The sequence below is a fragment of the Schistocerca americana genome, chromosome 4 (assembly GCF_021461395.2).
Source record: "Schistocerca americana isolate TAMUIC-IGC-003095 chromosome 4, iqSchAmer2.1, whole genome shotgun sequence".
Classification (NCBI taxonomy): domain Eukaryota; kingdom Metazoa; phylum Arthropoda; class Insecta; order Orthoptera; family Acrididae; genus Schistocerca; species Schistocerca americana.
The window spans coordinates 288688674-288705501 of record NC_060122.1 but is presented as its reverse complement, the minus strand read 5'-3'; the positions used below and the strand labels follow the sequence as shown (position 1 = coordinate 288705501).

At 44.4% G+C, this 16828-nt stretch overlaps 1 protein-coding gene across 1 annotated transcript in view; it reads left to right on the top strand.

The window, feature by feature from the left end:
* Positions 1–16828, top strand: part of LOC124612407 (tetratricopeptide repeat protein 37) — a 161029-nt gene that overhangs the window by 49212 nt on the left and 94989 nt on the right. The gene's annotated exons all lie outside the window — the stretch shown is intronic.

Below are 16828 nucleotides of genomic sequence, written 5' to 3'. Positions count from 1 at the left end.
AGGAGTCATTCCAATCCCGGGAGCGGAAAGACTTACCTTAGGGGGAAAAAAGGACAGGTATACACTCGCACTCACGCACATATCCATCCACACATACAGACACAAGCAGACATATTTAAAAGACAAAGAGTTTGGGCAGAGATGTCAGTCGAGGCAGAAGTGTAGAGGCAAAGAAGTTGTTGAAAGACAGGTGAGGTATGAGTGGCGGCAACTTGAAATTAGCGGAGATTGAGGCCTGGCGGATGACGAGAAGAGAGGATATACTGAAGGGCAAGTTCCCATCTCCGAAGTTCGGATAGGTTGGTGTTGGTGGGAAGTATCCAGATAACCCGGACGGTGTAACACTGTGCCAAGATGTGCTGGCTGTGTACCAAGGCATGTTTAGCCACAGGGTGATCCTCATTACCAACAAACACTGTCTGCCTGTGTCCATTCATGCGAATGGACAGTTTGTTGCTGGTCATTCCCACATAGAATGCATCACAGTGTAGGCAGGTCAGTTGGTAAATCACGTGGGTGCTTTCACACGTGGCTCTGCCTTTGATCGTGTACACCTTCCGGGTTACAGGACTGGAGTAGGTGGTGGTGGGAGGGTGCATGGGACAGGTTTTGCATCGGGGGCGGTTACAAGGATAGGAGCCAGAGGGTAGGGAAGGTGGTTTGGGGATTTCATAGGGATGAACTAACAGGTTACGAAGGTTAGGTGGGCGGCGGAAAGACACTCTTGGCGGAGTGGGGAGGATTTCATGAAGGATGGATCTCATTTCAGGGCAGGATTTGAGGAAGTCGTATCCCTGCTGGAGAGCCACATTCAGAGTCTGGTCCAGTCCGGGAAAGTATCCTGTCACAAGTGGGGCACTTTTGTGGTTCTTCTGTGGGGGATTCTGGGTTTGAGGGGATGAGGAAATGGCTCTGGTTATTTGCTTCTGTACCGGGTCGGGAGGGTAGTTGCGGGACGCGAAAGCTGTTGTCAGGTTGTTGGTGTAATGATTCAGGGATTCCGGACTGGAGCAGATTCGTTTGCCACGAAGACCTAGGCTGTAGGGAAGGGACCGTTTGATGTGGAATGGGTGGCAGCTGTCGTAATGGAGGTACTGTTGCTTGTTGGTGGGTTTGATGTGGACGGACGTGTGAAGTTGGCCATTGGACAGGTGGAGGTCAACGTCAAGGAAAGTGGCATGGGATCTGGAGTAGGACCAGGTGAATCTGATGGAACCAAAGGAAATTCTGGAGTTCTTCTTCACTGTGAGTCCAGATCATGAAGATGTCATCAATAAATCTGTACCAAACTTTGGGTTGGCAGACTTGGGTAACCAAGAAGGCTTCCTCTAAGCAACCCATGAATAGGTTGTCGTACGAGGGGGCCATCCTGGTACCCATGGCTGTTCCCTTTAATTGTTGGTATGTCTGGCCTTCAAAAGTGAAGAAGTTGTGGGTCAGGATGAAGCAGGCTAAGGTAATGAGGAAAGAGGTTTTAGGTAGGGTGGCAGGTGATCGGCGTGAAAGGAAATGCTCCATCGCAGCAAATATTCCGCACGTCCAGGGCCTCGCTGCGATGGAGCATTTCCTTTCACGCCGATCACCTGCCACCCTACCTAAAACCTCTTTCCTCATTACGTTAGCCAGCTTCATCCTGACCCACAACTTCTTCACTTTTGAAGGCCAGACATACCAACAATTAAAGGGAACAGCCATGGGTACCAGGATGGCCCCCTCGTACGCCAACCTATTCATGGGTCGCTTAGAGGAAGCCTTCTTGGTTACCCAAGTCTGCCAACCCAAAGTTTGGTACAGATTTATTGATGACATCTTCATGATCTGGACTCACAGTGAAGAAGAACTCCAGAATTTCCTTTGGTTCCATCAGATTCACCTGGTCCTACTCCAGATCCCATGCCACTTTCCTTGACGTTGACCTCCACCTGTCCAATGGCCAACTTCACACGTCCGTCCACATCAAACCCACCAACAAGCAACAGTACCTCCATTACGACAGCTGCCACCCATTCCACATCAAACGGTCCCTTCCCTACAGCCTAGGTCTTCGTGGCAAACGAATCTGCTCCAGTCCGGAATCCCTGAATCATTACACCAACAACCTGACAACAGCTTTCGCGTCCCGCAACTACCCTCCCGACCCGGTACAGAAGCAAATAACCAGAGCCATTTCCTCATCCCCTCAAACCCAGAATCCCCCACAGAAGAACCACAAAAGTGCCCCACTTGTGACAGGATACTTTCCCGGACTGGACCAGACTCTGAATGTGGCTCTCCAGCAGGGATACGACTTCCTCAAATCCTGCCCTGAAATGAGATCCATCCTTCATGAAATCCTCCCCACTCCGCCAAGAGTGTCTTTCCGCCGCCCACCTAACCTTCGTAACCTGTTAGTTCATCCCTATGAAATCCCCAAACCACCTTCCCTACCCTCTGGCTCCTATCCTTGTAACCGCCCCCGATGCAAAACCTGTCCCATGCACCCTCCCACCACCACCTACTCCAGTCCTGTAACCCGGAAGGTGTACACGATCAAAGGCAGAGCCACGTGTGAAAGCACCCACGTGATTTACCAACTGACCTGCCTACACTGTGATGCATTCTATGTGGGAATGACCAGCAACAAACTGTCCATTCGCATGAATGGACACAGGCAGACAGTGTTTGTTGGTAATGAGGATCACCCTGTGGCTAAACATGCCTTGGTACACAGCCAGCACATCTTGGCACAGTGTTACACCGTCCGGGTTATCTGGATACTTCCCACCAACACCAACCTATCCGAACTTCGGAGATGGGAACTTGCCCTTCAGTATATCCTCTCTTCTCGTCATCCGCCAGGCCTCAATCTCCGCTAATTTCAAGTTGCCGCCACTCATACCTCACCTGTCTTTCAACAACTTCTTTGCCTCTACACTTCTGCCTCGACTGACATCTCTGCCCAAACTCTTTGTCTTTTAAATATGTCTGCTTGTGTCTGTATGTGTGGATGGATATGTGCGTGAGTGCGAGTGTATACCTGTCCTTTTTTCCCCCTAAGGTAAGTCTTTCCGCTCCCGGGATTGGAATGACTCCTTACCCTCTCCCTTAAAACCCACTTCCTTTCGTCTTCCCCTCTCCTTTCCTGTTTCCTGATGAGGCAACAGTTTGTTGCGAAAGCTTGAATTTTGTGTGTATGTTTGTGTTTGTTTGTGTGTCTATCGACCTGCCAGCGCTTTCGTTCGGTAAGTCACCTCATCTTTGTTTTTATATATAAATTTAACATTATTAATAAACTGAATATAAAGTATTTTTGTTAACTGAAATTTTCAAGTTTTGTTTACTCACCACGTTTGAAATAAAGAATTGAATATCAGATGGAGACACAGAAAGAATAAACTGTGCCTAACTCTCAAGAATATATGTGTATTTTTGATTTTATGCAGGATTGTACTGGCAAGGTGGAGCGAAAAGTACTGAAAAATATTCTTCATGTAAAGAATTTATGTTCAGCATTCCTGCAAGCTCACTTTTCAATTTTTGTGCCTCATTCATCAATACAGCATAAAGCTGAGTAGGGAGGGTGAGATGGATTTGGGTAACAATCTATTCAATCATAGCATTCAGTGACACAAGGACCTGGGATGTGGCAAATAATGAGCACCACAAGAAACTAGTCAAGCTCCGACTGGGTTTGGGTTTAGCTAACCTGAGATCTTAAGCAGGAGGTTGGTGCCCTGTTACTGCTATAACCTCTTGATGTGTTGCAGTGACTATCATTGGTCAGGAAACTCAGGTGTCGGGGAACATGGGTAATAGATATCTTGGTAGCTTAACTGCTTGGATCACATGGATAGTACAAACCACTCTAAAACATCCTCATACTCAAGATGCCCTATATGTATATGGGGTGGAAAGCTATTGAGGCAAAGGAGTTGTTTGGAGACAACCACTGGGACTTCGGACGCTGATCACACTCTTAATTGCAGTAGACTTTAGGCTTACTCAGGAATGGGAACATGGTGGGGGAAATTCTGCCTGAAGGAAGCCTATAATCCACCCCCCCCCCCCCCCCCCCCCCAGGGGCCTTATAAGTCTTTTGTGAGTACATGCTTGACTACCATGGCTCCCCAACATTTGCGGCATTACTTCCTTTCCATGCTGCATGCTTATACTTCCACTATCCCTTTTCCCTCTGCTTCTTCATTGGATGGTTTTCTTGGTGAAAAATTCTCCAGAAGTGCAGATTGTGCAAGGAAAGTTACCCAATGCGGTGTGTGCTAAACCATTGTCCCTTTTAAAGTGTGTACCCTTCCCTTTAATATGGTAATACACCCCAAACCCAACATGGCCTCCAACCCATTGTGGGGGCGAGTTGTCAAGTACCTGCATGGTGGTAGCCTCCTGGCCATGCAGGGATTGCACTGTTGATGCTTGAGCTGAAAACTCCCCATGTATGCCAAGGAGTATGTGCCCTTCATGACTGGTGCATGGGGACTCCGAGGAATGGATTACTGCTGAGGCTCGGTGGTGCCCATTGGGAGAGCCCCCGTCCGGAGTGGGGGTGGGGGGGGGTGGGGTGTGTCACCATGGTGGATCAGCCACAAATGAAGCGAATAAAGTTATCTCCTACTGGTGGCCCAATGGCCCAGCAGTCTATGAAAGCACAGTCCTGTTTCAATGCAGAGATACACAACCATAAAATGTTCCCTTCACTTGCTACGCCTTGGGAAGAAAATACTCCCAGCAATACTGTAAAATGAGGTGAATCCGACCAAAAATGGCAGTTTTATTATTTTATTAAATTTCATCTACTTATTGTTGTGCTATCGGAATAAAAATTCAGTATGTTAATTTCACAACCTTGATAATTATATATTCATGTATTACATTAGTTTTAGCTTATAATTGCAGTTATTATTTTAAGTCAATTGTAGATAGGTTTCCCCTCCTCAGTTGGGGTGAATCCGATCACCATTATATTTAAAAAATATATTGCTGTATTTGCAACAAAATTTTACAATTTTTAGACCAAACAAATTTTTACAAGGTCATTAAATTTGAGATTTTTGCTGTAGAAAAACTTGCATTCACAAAAATTGACAAACAAATATTAATTTTTAGTTATTGTGTGTCATTATCAATGTGAAAGGTATTTACTCAATGTCATAATCATCTATCCCTTCAAAAATAAATTTACCTTGCCTTCTATGTTCTGGAACAACTTTCTTAATAATTTGGGCTCTTTTTACATAAGTTGCATCGTCACCTTCTGGAAAGACAAACTAAAAGTTACCATCAAGAACTTCCTTTCTCAGAAATGTCATTTCATTGGTTTTTTTAGAGATGCTTTCAATTTTACCAATAAAAAAACCTAACGTGTTTTTTAGGAAATGTTACTACGGTGAAATCATTTTCTTTAAATGTATGCCGATCTGTATCCTTCTCCTTGTCCATTTCTTCATTTTCATTTGACTTGTGCTGTTATAGATCGCTGTTAGATGTACCGGATAGGGAATCCCTGGTTGCAGCCACATCACTATCATTTTCATTGAAGTCACTGATAACAAATCCCTTTGCTGGAGTTAATGCTAAATGCTTTGCTTGGCACAACTTTCCTTTTGTTTCATTAGAGCAAATCTGTTTCAATTGCATTTCGAAGGCTGCTGTCCAAGAGCTTTCTGATGAGCTGGTGCCATGTGCATTGTTTGTAATTTGTGAAATGGCTTTATCGTGACAGACAGGAAAAATTCCTGCTTTTCTGAACCCAGATATTACATTTGATTTGGACTTGATAGCTTTGTTTTCAAAGGTGTCTTTTTTTTTTTCTTCAACCACCTAGGAAATTTGAATTTTAGCACCACTCCTCTATTCTTCCGTTTCCAATCATTTAGCACATTTCTCCAAGCAAGTTTTAAAGGTTTAAAAAAGACCACATCAGGTGGCTCATTCAAATGAGTAGAATTATGTGGTAGAAGCACAAATTTAATGTCCTGTTCCAGGCACAGTTTAATCACGTTATATGACAGATGACTTGAGAGATTGTCCCTATAATCATTTAGGTCCCATTAATTGCCAGGCATAAGGCAAGACAATTTCAACAAACCATGATTTAAACATTGTTAGGTCAAACCAACCACTTTGATATCTATTGTAACCTGCACCAGTTACGCCCCCTTCCGTCCAAGTATCTTAAAGGTGTTTTGCCCTATAAACTGTGTATGGTGGGAGGACTGAGCCGTCGGTAGGTACTGCTATCATCACACTGATACTTGTCTTAGAACTATCCACTATTCTTTCAGGATGTCTTGTGCTTCACTTCACTATTACTTTCAACTGTCCAGGATCGTCACAAAATTTTGTCTTGTCATAGTTTATAATGTTGGAGGGACGGAAACCACTCAAAGTCACTTCAAGGTTTTTAAAATAATCAGTCACTGTTTCTTGGGTAACTGCTGCCTTTGCCCTCTTCACATTTGCATTTACTCTAATCGTTAGTTCTTTATTTCTTTTCAAAAAAGATTTTACCCACTCATGCCCAGGTTGATTGTCATGAAATCTCTTTTCAGTCCTCCCTGCTCGATTGAGATAAGCCTGTACAATGTCCCTAACACCATTATTCCTCCAAGGAAACCCCCATTTTGCACAACACAATAATCCTTCAATAAGGCTTTTTTCCTAACTATTTTTTAATGCTGGTTGGCTGCCTATTTTGTTTGTACCTTTCCTTGAGTTTGTCATCTAATGTGGTATATGGAACTGTGTATTGATCTGAAGCTTTCCGGATGCTTAATTTTCCTGATTTGACCTTGCACTTTGTCCATCATGTACATAGGGGGTCAAAGGACAATAGGGTTACTACTGGTGTCCTTATCTTGGCCTTTGAGGGTGATTCATTGCCTGAAATTGTGGATGAGTGCAGCATGTGAACACTCCCTGTGCACTTCCCCCATCTGTGTCAACTTTGGAAAGCACCATTCTCCCTGCTCACCAGACTGCACTATTTTCCGGAGAGGAAAGAAGACAAGAATTCAAGACTGTGGATAAACTCAGTTACCAAGAGGCCAAGAAGTAGTACAAGTGGTTGCACTCAGCATGTCAAACAATATCATATGCTATAGCTATGATGATGATGCCCCCTTTGGCGACGGTGGTACTCCTGTTCGTTACATCTCTTAAAATAAGTGGGCACTCAGGGCTGCTCAACTATGCGTCCTTGTCTTCTCTCATCCATCCACAATGACCTGTGTAGTAGTGACCACTTCCCAATCTTCCTGTGTCTCCCTCAGTTTCACTCCCCTGAACGCCTGCCCAGATGGGCTCTCAACAGTGCTGACTAGGATGCTTTCACATCTGCTGTTGACCTTGGCTTCCCCCCCATATGGAGATATCGATGAAAAAGTTCAGAATGCAACTACGGTCATTCCAACCAACGGAAGACAGTACCTTGGTGTTCCTTGAAAATCCCAGACGCCCTTCGAGATCGTGGGCGGGCTCTCCAAAGCCATAAGGGACACCCACCCATTGAGCACCTCATTGCCTACAAGCGGCTTGGTGCTCGGGTCCGCCACATAATAAAAAGAAGGAAGCAGGAATGTGGGAACAGTATGTTTCAACCATTGGACAACGTACCTCTCCTTTGCAGGTTTGGGCTAAAATCAGATGTGTGTATGGATACCAGACACCTGAAGGCGTACCTAGTATTACCTTGAATGGCACTGTCTACGCTGACCCAGACGCTGTCGCTGAACATTTTACTCTGCTGTATGCTAAGCCTCAGCGTCTTATAATTATCATCCTGCCTTTCGTGTCCTAAAACAGCAGTTGGAGTGAAAGCAATTATCTTTGGGGTGGAATTTGTCAGTGTCCTAGCCCACTGCCCTGATACAGCCCCAGGGCTGGACCACATCCACAACCAAATAATGAAGCACTTATCAGTGGCCTGTTAACGTCATATCCTTGCCATCTTTAACCGCACCTTCAGCGTGGGTGAGTTCCCATTGCAACTGCAAGAAAGCGTCAGTGCTCCAGTACTGAAACAGGGTAAGCACTCTTTAGAGATGGACAGTTATCACCCAATTAAGTCTCACCAATGTTCTCTGTAAGTTGCTGGAACACATAATGAGCAGGCGACTATGTTGGCACCTTGAGTCTCGGATTCTTCTGGCACCGTTCTCAGGGTGGTTTTCACCAAGGCACTACTGATAATCTGGTTTTCTTGGAGTCTGCCATCCGTAAAGCTTTTGCCTGACATCAACGTCTTTTAGCCATTGGCTTCGACCTCCAAAAGGCTTATGACGCTACAGGGCAACAAAACATCCTTACTACCTGACACGAGTATGGTCCTTGGGTTTCTGCCCCTGATTTTCATCCCAAACTTCCTGTTGCACTTTATGTTCAAGTTAGTGCTTCCCACAGTACCCCCCCCCCCCCCCCCCCCCCATATCCAAGAGAATGGGGGGTCCCTCAGGGCATTGCACTGAGTGTCCCTCTCTTTCTAGTAGCCATCAATGGTCTAGCAGCAGCTGTGGGGGCCTCAGTATCACCCTCTTTGTATGCTGACAACTATTACATCTACTGCTGCTCTTCTGTGTGGGTGTTGCTATACATCGACTGCAAGAGACATATGAAAGGTGCAGGCATGGGCCCCTCAACTATGGCTTTGATTTTCCACGGCCAAGACTCATGTCATGCACTTCTGTCGACATCATACTGTTCACCCCCAACCAGAACTTTACCACAACAACCAACTACTCAATTTGTTGGAGACTTACTGCTTTCTAGGACTGGTCTTCAATTCTCAGTTGATGTGGATTCCCCATCTTCAGCTTAAGCAAAAGTGCTGGCTGCACTTTAATACATTTTGCTGCCTGAGTTAACACCAGCTGCTGTGCAGATTGCACTACCCTTGTGCAACTTTACAAAGCCCTGATGAAATCCCGTCATGATTATGGGAGTCTGGCATACGGTTCTACATCATTGCAGATACTGGATCTGATACACAACTGTGGGGCTCAACAAGCAACAAGAGCCTTTTGAATTAGCCCTGTGTACAGCTTACGCGTGGAGTCTGGGGTCTTAGTGTTGTGGATCAGGTGCCAACAACAGCTTGTCGATTATGCTACACACGTTAGCAGCTCCCCTAATCATGCGAACTACTGGATCACTATCTGCATCCGGTCTATCCTTTCTGAACTTCAGTTTTTTTCTCTTCCAACTCTCCTCTGGACCTGCTCCCTTATTTCTCCATGATGCATCCCTCTACCACAGCTTCATCTTGACCTACCACAGGGTCCGAAAAACTCGACTCATCTAGAGGTCCTCTGCCGCCAATTTTTCTCTATCTTTGGCACATCCCAGTGTTCACAAGTAGTCTACAATGATGGCTTGATGGTAGCTGGTCTTGTAGGCTTTGCTTATATTCATGCAGGACATAGTGAACTGCTCTCCTCACCAGATGGCTGTAGTGTTTTCACTGCAAAGTTGGTAGCCATCTCTCGTGCTGTTGAGCATATCCATTCCTGCACTGGTGGGTCCTTTCTCATCTGCAGTGACTCCTTGAGCAGTTTGCAAGTTCTTGACCAGTGCTATCCCTTGGTCAGTATAGCCTGGAGAATCTGGCTACCAATAAATCGACCGTTGAGATTGGTATTCCAGAAACCGATCTCCAGTTGGTATTACGCTGTCAGGTTTTAGGTGCCTGGAATATAGAATGGCTTGTCTCTTGGCTTCAACAGGTGAACTATGGATGATAAAGGAGACGATGACTCTGAGAAGGTCCTCCATGGAGGCCTCTCGCAAGAACTCAACCACCCTTTTCTGGCTCTGTATCGGCCATACTTGGCTAACTCATGGTCATCTCCTCCATAGCAAAGACCTACCGCATTGCAGTTGTGGTTCCTGTTTGACGGGGTTCCACATTTTGCTAGACTGCCCCAATCTAGCTGTCCTGTGGTGGACTCTTAATCTCCCTGACGTGCTGCTACCACTGGTGTTAGGAGACGTGTTAGGAGACGATGCTCCAGTGGCTGACTTAGTTTTACGTTTTATTCATGAAGTGGGCTTTTACCACTCTCTTTAAGGGAGGGGCATTTAACCTTATTGGCCCATTGAGGCATTGGCAGAAACTCTGTTCCCTCATCTACCCATACCAGGCTGTAACTGTTTGGGCTTGGTGGTCCAGGCCAGTCCTCACCCTACCTGCTCTTTTATCCTTCTTTTCCCACCCCCCCCCCCCATCCCCCCCTCCCTGTCGCGGTGGTCTGTTAGACTTGTTCATCTTTTGGCCCTGTGTGCTTCTCTTGCCCTGTCTGCGTTTCTAGTCTTTACAAGGCAGTCTCGGAGAAGAGTACCTCTGGTAAGTGGTGGGGGCTGGGGGATGTGTGTCACCTCATTGCACTCTAATTTTTGGGGCTTCCAGCTGGGGCATCTTGTTTTGCCTTTCTTTCTATGTCTCCGTTTCTTCTTACTGACCCTTAGCTCAGCTTGCTACCATTGGTAGACCTTCGGATTTTCTTCCCCGTGGTTTTGTGCGGTAGGCTGTCTCTGATCTACAGTTATATAGATCTGTTGTTTGAAGAAAAAGATACTGATGGCCTAGTAGTTTGGTCCCTTTAACCATCCAGCCAACCAATCTGTATTTTCATAGTTTCTCATGAAACTTTCAGTGTTTCCTACATCATAAACTAAAAACAGTCTCAACAAAACAAAAGAGATTGTCCACAGACCACTAATGTATATCGTATTTACAGCTGATACTGCAATTTATCTCACTGACTATCAAATTGTTATAGTATGCAGACAGTATCTGCCTATATGCATTTGTCACGTAACTCTGGAGTATTTGGCATAGACTAGATTTTTCTACCTTTTTTTCTTGATTTATAAATATTGGACTAGCTGTATCACCTTGCAAATTATTAGTAGTGGTGTTTACTTGCAAATTGTGTGGCATCTTGTTCCACAGATGAATTTGGGGGACTACACAATACCAGTAACCTCAACTACGCATTTCCTGTCTTTATCTACAACTTGTGACTGACATTGGGTTCCAAGGTTCATTAAATGATAAACATCCTCTGTGCATCGGTTTGTACCTGGTAGGGTGCACATGCTACCATAACGCTTGCCCTGTAACAGTTCACTGATACGACCACGGTTGGATTACAGTGCAGTCTCATCCTACTGCTTCATCGAGTTACAACTCACCAGTTAGACAAAAACAGCACTGTTGCATCAGAATCAGCATTGAAATGATGCCTTCAACACTATCCAGCGCTCTGTTCTTGAAAGGAGCAGAGAAGCCTCTTCATATCCAGTTCCAGTTTGTAGTAGATAAATTTATATTGTGGAAAATCCAAACTCTGGAGCTTCCCGTTGCTCAGAAATTAACTAAGCTACAGTAGCTTCTTTGGGCCAGTTCTGATATTTCCTTTGAGACAAAAAGTGTGCTTCCTGTAGTAGATAGCCCAGGTTTCACAATCTTGTATATATAAAGCCCTGCAGTGTATTGCTAAAACACGTCAATCTACGAAACAACTTAAGACTAGCCTGAGAATGTTTGTTTCACGTACAACGTGAAACACCACGTCTACGTGCTGTAATCACTTCTGGATACCTGATGACAGATAAATTCCAAAACTCATCATATGAGCAATAAAGTCATTTTTTCCTGATGTTTGACTTTTACCATTGCCATCCAGTCAGCCTGAATGCAGAACTACTGATTATTATAATAATGGTTGCCTGCCTCCTGCATGACTGTTGTCAAATTTATGTTATTGGAATTAAAACATTCTCGAAAATCTTGGAGTCCCTGGGATCGATATCTAGCCAGTATCAATATTGATACAAGCAAAAATGGTCAAGATTCTTGATTCCCGGAATGGATTAACTGTCTATAAACATAAATAAGTTGTCCAGAACCCTAAGTGGGTGAGATCTAGTAGTACCTGTCCAGTTTGTAGTAATATTTTATATGACTGCTACACTTTAACATGCTACACAGGCAGGTAAAAACAAAGATGTCCTTGGCTGTTCATTGATTTTTCCTTAGATATGTCTCCAGGATCTGCCTACCAGATGCCATCATGGTGTATAAAGTCATATTTACTGCTGTACAATGATGAGTTGTTTTGTAGGAGTTTGAAGTCTTCTTTGGTATTTCTAAATCAGGTTATTAAAGTTTTGGGGTTTCAGTTAAAAAAGTTGGAAGAACCTATTCCCGTCCATTCTTTTGACGTGACTGTAAAATCGTGCATGTCTTTCGTGGATTGTGTCCGTAATGTTATCTATTGTTGCCATAGACTTCCTTGTTGGATTTTTTTTTTGTGGTGTATGCCATTCTTGTAATGAAATCCCATGATTGTTATACTGATTCTGCACACTTTTTTTTCTTCATTTCTTTGAGGAGGAACTTATTTGCATTTCAGGACGGGGTTTCAGCTGCATATTTTCTATAATAATGATTTTAATGACTGAAATTGTAGACCATTCGTCTTCATGAACAGCCTTCAGGCAAGTGGGGCAAATCAAGAAACACTGTGGTAAAAAGAGAGGAAGCATGCAGCTCTTATAAATTGTATCAGTACACTATATTAACAAATAATGATAACAAATTTCAGTCAGAGAAAAAAAATGTGTTTATTTTCTTTCATACATTGCTTTCCTTGTGGGAAATAATGTTCAGGAGTCTTTTATTGATTGCAAAAGAAGTCCCATCCATTTGTCCAAAATTGCATTACATTGTCATTTTTCCTGAAAAAAAAAATGTTGCAATGTGGTAGAATAATTATCAGTGCGCTTTGTGTTTTGGTTGGTTAGTGTACAACACTGCCCATGAATGATGGATCTGGGTGAGGTGGGATGTCTTGTGTGCCTCTATGATCCAGATAGCTGTACCGTAAGTGCAACCACAATGGAGGAAAGTTGTAGAGAGGCCAGACAAACATGTAGACAAACACGTGGTTCATGAAGAGGAACAGTAACCTTTTCAGTAGCTAGAGTGGCAACAGTATAGATGGTTGACTGATCTACCCTTGCAACACCAGCCATCATGGCCTTTCTGTTTGTAATGGCAGTTTAAAATTAAATGTAAACTGACTCTAACTCTGTTCTTTCTGTTGACAATCTCCTCACCTACCTTTAACACTAAGTTATGATTAAAAAATTCTATGCAAAAGACACACATTTCAGATGAAACAATATCTAATAATAATGGCCCACCAAATTCATTGATATTAGTTGTGAATTATTGATAAAATTTCTTTTTATATATGAGCCAGCAATTTAACTGTAGCTGTGTATTAAATTTAAACAATCTCTCCCAAATAGATTGTTCACCTACAATACCAGACGAAAGAGGTTTGTCAGCAGATAATGCAGTATTTTGTTGAACCTTTTGCTTAATTCAAATGTCCACAGATTCCTCCATTGTTGTCAAAGAAAAGTATGAAGTTTCTAATTTATCTGAATCTGTACCTTGTTCTGCAATCTTAAGTCTGACACTAGTGTCTGAAATGCCTTCAAAATCTATATTAATTCGAGAGAATAGTCATTCACTTTTTTTATAATTAGGGCAGACCATTCAAGTACTTCAGAATGTATCTACCATGTTATATTCAAGATAATGGCTCCTAATTCTAATAGATTTCTATTTATTTCTAATTTTTCTTGATGTGACTCAGTAATGTGTTGATCTATCTTGATATTAGTCACATCTAACTTTGCATGTGTCTCAGCAGTACGTTGTTCAGCTTTAACATCCAGATCATCTATAAACACACATTTAATTTGTTAATTGTTTTAGCCAGAACCTTTAAGTCAAAGCTGGTTTGACCTACCTTGTCATTCATCTCACCTGATCTGGCATTCCATTCAGCCTTTAACTCAATACCTTCAGCATTTAAATCTACTTCTAACTGTTTGTATCTAGTTTGGCTTCTAACTCGTTTGGCTGTTCCTTAAATTGTTCACTCTAATTTGTAAAAAATTCTTTAAACTGCTCCTCCGTATCAAGTGAGGTGGTGCAGTGGTTAGCACACTGAATTCACATTTAGGATAATGACAGTTCAAACCCACATAAGGCCATTCTGTTTAGGTTTTCTGTGATTTCCCTAAATCGCTCCAGGCAAATGCCGGGATGGTTCCTTTGAAAGGGAACAGCTGACTTCCTTTGTCGTTCTTCCCTAATCAGATGAGACTGATGACCTCGCTGTCTGGTCTCCTCCCCCAAACAACCCTGCAGATGCTGGGATGGTTCCTTTCTATCTATTGTGTAAGCCATTTGGGGAGAACTCTATCCCTAGAATCTATGGTGTGGATACCTCTTCCCCCCCTTCTTTACCCTCTTCCTTTCCCACCATAGTCCTCCTCTGCCCCACTAAGTCACCAGCACATGTAGCCAGTGCATGTTGTGGGACTGTTATGTACTCATCTGGCTGAGCTCGCTGACAACACAGGGATCACATTTTTTACGTATGCCTAGGAGTAGTTGCTTGTCATTTGGGAGCAATGGTCGCTGTGCCAGACAGCCCTTGCTGTGGCTGGGCTGTGCCCATGGGGAGAGCCCCTGATCAGTGTGGGTGGTATCAGGGTAGATAATTTGCGTATGAAATGTATTGAGCTTCAAAAAACTGCCCATTCTTCTACAGCCATCTCTTTGGTTGGTAATGGATCATTGCATGCTGCTTCTTACGACCTTGCAGCCTTTCTGTCCCTGGCTATACCGTGGTAGGATGGCCAGGCTCCGTGGCTTCGGATGAAACACTTCCCCACTACCTGATCTACGCTAGGACAGATGGGGTCACGTTCACAGCCACGAAGCCATTATTTTTTGTGGAAAATATTGAAGACAAGTTTGCTAAAGTGAAGTCTCTCATTAAGTTGCTGTCAGGTTCACTGTTGATCAAAGCTTCTTCTGCTGCTCAGTCTGGAGTCCTTGCTTGAGCTCATCTTGCTGGTGTCCAGTCTTTGAATATGGTTCTGGGAGTCATTTTTCATAGGGACATCATCTTTCAAACTTATGAAGAACTCCAGGCCAATCTGGAATGATGATGCATTCATTTTGCTCAGCATGTGCAGAAAGGTCATAAGGACAATTGCACTGATACCAATGCTTTATTCTGGCTTTTGAGATAGATAGATACCTTCCAGGAGAAGGTCAAGGTATGTGTCATCGGGGTGATGTGAAGCTGTACGTTCCGCCACCCATGACATGCTTTCACTGCTTGCGTTTCCAACACGTCTTCCTGATGAATTGCGGACCCTCTATGTGGTGAATGTGGACACCCACTCCATGAGTTGTGACAACACACACATTGCCCTTCCCCCCCACCCCCTCCTCCCATGGGGATTCACAGCTCTTTTATGGATACGTGCGTAGCGAGCACGAGACTCCAAGCTAGTGTGGCCCTCCTTCCTTTCCGGGCTGCATACCTTCCTTTTCCACATCCCCCCCCCCGCACCTCCGCCTCTTCCCTTCCCTTTCTGCCCCTCTGGGGGTATGTTTAGTGCCTACATCCAGAGACGGACGCTCAAAACTGTATAACAGTCTCTCTTCTTCTTTTCCTCTACTGGCAAGTCTTTGTCCTTCTCTTTTCCTTACCTCTTCTCTTTGCCATTTTCTCTGCTGCAGTGTTTGAGACCTCTCTTCTTTCCTTTCCTTTCCTTTCCTTTCCTTTCCTTTCCTTTCCTTTCCTTTCCTTTGTTCCTCCCTTTCTCTTTTTTCATCCCTGTGCATGTCTGAAGGCCGACCTACCCAATCCCACGCGTAGCCGGTGACGGGGTAACGCGTAATTCCCTGCCCCAGGTAGACAGGTAGGACACGTACATACCCCCTGGTAACGGCCAGGCCCAGGGAGGGATGATTACCCGAGCTGATACCTTCCGAAAGTGCCGATTGGTCCATCCGTCCATTTCTCGGGCGGTGTGACCTGAGGTGTGAACAATCACCTAAGGCAGGAGTGCCCTCAGAGAGGGCCCCCACAAGGAAGGAGCACGCCATCGGGGACGCCGGTAATCATGGGGGATACTTCCGCAATGGTTTCCTCATCATCTACTATGTCTGCTCACAAGCGAAAATTAAACGAGTCTCAGCCACGGACAATTCTTCCATCATTGCCACAGTTCCTTGTTGTTTCTCGGTCGGACGAAGGTCAAGACTTCTCCACAGTCAACCCTTTCATTATTCAGAAAGGTGTCAATGCAATTGCAGGTCCTGTAAAGTCTTGCTTCCGATTACCAAATGGCACCTTGTTGTTAGAAACAGTCAGTGCCCTCCAGGCACAAAAATTGCTGTGTACTTCACTCTATACACCTTCCCTGTCCTTGTGGAAGCGCACTGCACTTGAAATTCCTAACATGGGGTCGTTTATACACACTCCCTTGACAGATTGTCCGACGAGGAAATTCAAAACTATCCGTCTGACCAGGGCGTCACGACTGTTCATCGCGTTGACAATGGTTGACAACCCTTACTGTCTTCTTGACATTTGACAGAGTTCAGCTTCCATTGAACATAATAGCGGGCTATGAGATAATTTCCGTTCGCCCTTACATCCCAAACTCTACGCGTTGCTATCGGTGTCAAAGGTTCAATCATACCAGCCAGTCGTGTTCCAATCCGGCCAAATGTGTTACGTGTGGCAAGGATGCCCATGAGGGTACTCGTTCACCTCCATCCCCTCGTTGCATCAACTGTATGGGTGACCACACTGCTTCCTCTAGAGATTGCCCCATTTTTAAAGACGAACGGCTCAGTCAGGAAATCAGAGTGAAGGGAAAGGTATTGACCTTTGCTGCTCGAAAGTTATTCGCCAGTTGAAAGCCCACTGTGCCTCACGCTGGTCAATAC